The sequence below is a fragment of the Gossypium arboreum genome, chromosome 2 (genome assembly GCF_025698485.1).
Source record: "Gossypium arboreum isolate Shixiya-1 chromosome 2, ASM2569848v2, whole genome shotgun sequence".
In the NCBI taxonomy this organism is placed as follows: domain Eukaryota; kingdom Viridiplantae; phylum Streptophyta; class Magnoliopsida; order Malvales; family Malvaceae; genus Gossypium; species Gossypium arboreum.
In genome coordinates this window covers 58,857,598-58,863,924 of record NC_069071.1, presented here as the reverse complement: position 1 = coordinate 58,863,924, position 6,327 = coordinate 58,857,598, and the positions used below count along the sequence as shown (strand labels likewise).

At 31.6% G+C, this 6,327-nt stretch overlaps 1 non-coding gene across 1 annotated transcript; it reads right to left on the bottom strand.

Annotated features, from left to right (window-relative positions):
- Positions 1 to 371: 371 nt before the first annotated feature.
- Positions 372 to 445, bottom strand: TRNAW-CCA (transfer RNA tryptophan (anticodon CCA)). Its single transcript has one exon. It is a non-coding gene; the product is annotated as a tRNA-Trp (tRNA).
- Between the last annotated feature and the right edge of the window lie 5,882 nt (positions 446 to 6,327).

Genomic DNA, 6,327 nt, shown 5'->3' with positions numbered 1-6,327 from the left:
TCAATTATTAGGTATTGATATTCATGGGCAATAGAAATTAATATTTAGGGATAGATATTACCTTTCTTTTTCTCCTTTCAAATAAATTGAAATGATTGAAGTTTTTCTATTTGGAATCGTTTTAGGTCTAATTCCTATTACTTTGGCTGGATTATTCGTAACCGCATATTTACAATACAGACGTGGTGATCAATTGGACCTTTGATTAATTAACATACCTTTTTTTGACTGACATCTTTAATTCTTAAATTTTTTAATTTCAATTTATTTAATAATTTTTATTTAATAATTTAATCCAAGGAGGTCAAATTCGAATTGCTGTTCAATTTTTTTTCAGTTCGGTGTAATTTTCGACCTAACAAGAGCGGAATCACGCTCTGTAGGATTTGAACCTATGACATTGGGTTTTGGAGACCCACATTCTACCGAACTGAACTAAGAGCGCTTTCTTATCATAATAAATAAGACTGTAAAAAAGAGGATTCTTTTATTTTATAACCCCAATACATCGCACAACTATACTATCATATATCATATATAATATGAGAAAACGATAGATTATGTATGCTTAATTTTAATCAATCTAAAACGACTCCCTTGTTACTGTTCAAAGGAGAAGTAATAGGTAGGGCTGACAGGATTTGAACCCGTGACATTTTGTACCCAAAACAAATGCACTACCAAACTGCGCTACATCCCTTTCAATTGGCCTACAATGTCATTGTAGAAAATCCCTGTCTTGTTTTCCACACCCTTATTTCATCTATTGATATACAAAACGGATCTTTCCATTTCCTCTTTTTGGTCTCATATCACATAACAACAATATATTGAATAATAAATGAATATTTTTAGCGGGAATTCTCAAGCAGAAAGGGACCTATTTTGTTTTGCTGTTTTACGAAAGGGAAAATCTTATCTATCGAACCATTGTACATTTAAATTTGAATTTTGAATTAGGAATTCTGGGTACAAATAGACAAATCCAAGTGGTCTTTAACCACACATAAAAATAAGGAGTAAAAATACAAAGAGTGGGGTTTGAACCTTGGCTTCTTAGGTAATTTCTTAAGCTTTTAACCACTAATGTTAGGACTCCATTTATACTAAATTTGGTCATTTGATTGTATATATCTATTTAGTGCTCAACTTACCTATTCTTTATTAGCTTATACTTTTAATCAATTATTTTATTAACTTAATTAACGATAGTTTTTAATACTCTCTTATTTTATTTTTTTATAAATCATAGTTAATACTCATGGTCAAGACTCATTATTAATATTTAAATTCACTTTTACCCTTTTTCAAAATAGGTCCTAACTCAATTAAAATATATTAGACCTCCTAATCAAGTTTATTTTTATAAAAACTAACCTCTAATTTTTGGGATGTTATAGATCGATTAAGCCAAACGTAAAGGACAACATAATTCAATTGTACTACGAAAATTGGGATTTAACCATTGAAATAGATCACACTTACCACCCTACATCAAAAGATAATGATAATTTTCGTTGACAGATCTAAACACTAACGAAATCTAAACAAAAAGAGGATGAGTCGATAAGGGAAAGGGATTTAGCGGTTCAAGGAATGTAAGGAGTGGCGGTAAATCAAGGATGGTGGATGAATATGGTGGTTGTGATGGTGCGATGGTTAAGAAAATGGAAGAGAAAGGAAGAGGAAGAAGATAGGAGAAAAAAGTGAAGAGGAGAAGAGAAGAGAAAGAGAAGGTGACACAAGGAAAAAACTTAGGGAAATGAAAAGGATAAAGGGTGGCTAGCCTAACTTAAGTTTGTTTTTATATATAGGGTTGGTAGCACCCTAGGTTTTAAACCTTAGCATGCATGGCACATGAGAAAATATATGGGGAAGGGGAAATTGGGCTTCCAGAAGCCCTTACTAGAAAATTACAAACAAAGTCCCGACAAAATGGCTAAACAGAAAAATAAAATATTTTCAATTTTATCAAGTTAATCCTAGAAAAATTACACATATCAAGTTAATCCTAGAAAAATTACACATACTTTGGGACGTGACACTGCGTGAAAAACTTATATAAAAGATGAAGAAGTTTATTCATTTTTCCATCAAAATATCTCAACTAATTTAATAATAAAATATTATTATTTAATATATAAAACTCTAACTTTAATAATTTTAATCAAATGGCTAAGATTTCATACTATTTTTCAATCTCATCCAATGACCTATACTTTACCAACAACCATTGTATTTTTTCATAATTATCTCATTTAAGAAATGAATATTTTACCTTTCATATTTGTTCAAATTTAAATACTTGAATTAATACTTTTTTGTATAGTTTTGATTTAGTCCCTTGTATTTCTCCACTTACTCAATTTGGTCCTTGCACCCCGTTTCATTTCATAAGAATTTGGGTTATTTCCATTTTTGATCCTTCAGTTTTTCTCATATTTATACTTTAACCCCTCAAATTTTAAATAATTTTACTTGAAGCTCAAAACTTTTTATATCTTCACGATTTCATCCTTACTTTAATTTAGTATACTACAACATACTTCTTAATTGAACTTTCTTTGATACTCTTTAATCTTCTATTTCATCACTTTTATTTCCTTATTTTACTTTATCTAGAAATCAATTTACACTATCTTGATTTATTATTGCTTTTAAAAATGACAATTTTAGGGGTGTTACATTTCTCCCCATTAAAATAAATTTCGTCCTCAAAATTTCCTTGGTTAGATAATCATTTCATTTGAGGTATTAAACTGAATAAGCATTTACAACATGTTTAAAAAACATATACAATCATATATGAGCTCATGACAACTTTTTTAGTGGTCTATGATAGAATAAGGACTGATCTGTAAGATTTTTAAAGTTTCGGGCTGACGTTGACCTTTGATCTAACACTTCAAATTATCTTTTCCTACGCACTGGAAAATAACACGTTAAACTTATAAAATCTCAATAAATACATCAAGAACCTATTTAAGTCTAACATATCAATACTTTAATTATAACATGTTGGATTTATTTAAATTATCATTAATAATATATTTTCATTTTCTTTCTTATTTCATTTCATTTACCTGTTCACTATCAATCTCTCTTAACACTTTTCATTTTGCCCACAGTAGACTCCATAAAACATATAGGATATACGAAAATTGTACAATAATGCACTAAAGTGAAACAACAGAACAAAGTAGTACTGGGGTGCTGTGTTAGAACAGAACAACAACGAAGTGCCACTTTCCATTCACATCCAACATGTTCATATTTTGTCCACTGGGACATTTGTATTATTATATTTATCAATTAATGGAACACAAAACTTCTCACTCATTACAATTTAATGATTAGTTTCAAGAAAATCATTGTTTATTTAATTAACACTTTAGTATCTCTTAGAATTAAATTCACTATCATAAACACTTCACTAGAATTCTCTATAAATATTTTATTACATATATTAAATTTTTAATCACTTTGCTAACTAGTTTTCTTTGCGTAAACTTTACTTCACTTACTTTACAATATTTTCAATTTAGTACTTACTAGCATATATTTTCATTAATCGCCATCCTCTCACTTAGCTTTCACTTCACTTTTATATATCATTACACTTAAATATGTTATTTCAATCTTGGAATACTTAGTCACTTTTTCATAATTTCCCATTTAGTCCTTTTCAACATGAAATTCAAGGATTACCAAAAATTTACTTAAATATCACTTTAATATGACTTAGAATTAAATTTAAGTATTTCTATTTCACACTTCTAATTTTTTTACACTCTTGCAATCTAGTCCCTTTGCATCAATTTCACTACTCTTAACTTTCCAATCATTCCAATTTAGTCCTTTCTAACATATAATTCAATAACCCCTATAAATCCATGTCAATATCACTTTATCGTACTTTGTTACTTATTTACTTTATCTATTAATAATATCACTTACTATACTCACTTCAATAATTTTATTTAATTGCTAATTAAATCACTTCTCACTTAGTAATTTCTAATGCAAGAATGCTTATTTATATCTTTCTCTACACTTTCATATATTATTCAATTTAGTCTCACTTTCTAACATTTCCTATAATTTTCATAATTGTTTCCACTTTCACTTATCATGTGTCATACCCCAAGTCTGGCATACCTAAGATTTTGGTGTATAGCAGCAAAATAATCTATTTGGCAAAGTGTAATCTGCCTATAAGTTTCTTTTGCGCATAGGTGCGGACGTATTGTAACTGTTGTGTAAAGTAAGTGAAGATTTTATTTTAAGATATTCTGCTGTTATAATTAAGTGACCCAAATTCTTATTTAAATAAAATACGATGGAAAAATAAAATAAAAGTAAAATTCATATAGAACTAGACTTCTTTTATTTTATTTTAGAATAAGGTTTTTAAAACCTTATTAAACTCCATCTATTTTATATTGATTAGGATAAGGTGTTTCAATCCTACTAGAATATGGCTTTACAAGCCTATAAATAGACATAGTCTATTCCTCTTGTATTTGATTCAAAGTTTTCACAAATTGGTATCAGAGCTTCCGGGTTATTCATCTCGATCACGGTAATGGCGTCTTTGAAGTATGAAATTCCATTGTTGGATCGCAACACCAGATTTACGTTGTGGCAAATTAAGATGCAATGAGTTCTTGCACAGATGGATCTAGAGGATGCCCTGCTAGGGATAGATAAGATGCCTTCGACATTAACAGATGAAGAGAAGAAGCGTAAGGATCGAAAGGCATTAACACAATTACATCTGCATTTGTCCAACGAAATCTTACAGGATGTGATGAAAGAGAAAACTCTAACAAGCAAGTTGCATATGAAGCAGCTAGAACAAATATGTATGTCGAAAACTCTAACAAGCAAGTTGCATATGAAGTAGCGTCTTTATGCTCATCGTTTGGAGGAAGGTGCGTCTGTACACGAACACTTAACAGTGTTTAAAGAAATTCTCTCAAACTTGGAGGCCATGGAGGTTCAGTATGATAAGGAAGATCTAGGGTTGATTCTACTTTGTTCGTTGCCCCCGTCTTATTCAACCTTTAGAGACACGATTTTATATAGTCGCGGGTCTCTCACAGTTGATGAGGTTTATGATTCTTTAACCTCGTATGATAAGATGAAGCATCTTGTGGTTAAACCCGACTCTCAGGGAGAGGGTCTCATTATTCGTGGGAGACAAGATCGGAATGCTGATAATGATCGTGGTAGGACACAGGAATGGAATCCTTGTGGTAAATCTAAGGGTAGATCGAAGTCTTCAAACAGAGGTAAAACTTGTAACTTCTGCAAGAAGAAAGGGCACATTAAATCTGAGTGCTATAAGCTACAAAATAAGATTAAAAGGGAGGCTGTGAATCAAAAGGGAAAACAACCAGAAAATTTTGGTGAAGCTGATGTTGTAGAAGACTACAGCGATGGTGAACTTCTAGTCGCTTCTGTCAATGATTCTAAGGTAAGCGAGGAGTGGATACTTGATTCAGGCTGCACCTTCCACATGAGTCCCAATTGGGATTGGTTTACAACTTACAAAACAGTATCTGAAGGTGTTGTTTTGATGGGAAATAATGCTTCACGTAAAATCGCAGGTGTTGGAACAATTAAAGTTAAGATGTTTGATGGAGTTGTCAGAACACTTAGTGACGTGCGGCATGTTCCAGAATTGAAAAGAAATTTAATTTAGTTGAGTACTCTTGATTCAAAAGGGTACAGATACATAGCTGAAAGTGGGGTTTTAAAGATATCCAAAGGGTCCCTTGTTGTGATGAAAGGGCAAAGAAAGATTTCCAAGTTATATGTTTTACAGGGTTCTACTGTTACTGGTGATGCAGTTGTCGCTTCCTCTTCCTTGTCAGATGATGATATTACTAAACTTTGGCATATGTGCCTAGGGCATATGAGTGAGAATGGCATGGCAGAATTAAGCAAAAGAGGACTTCTTAATGGGCAAGGAATTTGCAAACCGAATTTCGTGAGCACTTGTGTTTTGGGAAGCAAAGAGAGTTCAATTCACTAGAGGAATCCATAACACGAAGGGAATATTGGAGTATATTCATTCTGATCTGTGGGGGCCATCCAGAGTGCCTTCGAGAGGTGGAGCTAATTATATGCTAACCTTTATTGATGATTTTTAAAAGAAAAGTTTGAGCGTTTTTCCTAAAGCAGAAAAACGATGTGTTTTCCGCATTTAAGTCTTGGAAAATTATGATTGAAAAACTGAAGGGAAAACAGATAAAATACCTCCGCATGCACAATGGCTTAGAGTTTTGTTCGATGAGTTTAATAGATTGTGCAAGTCGAAGG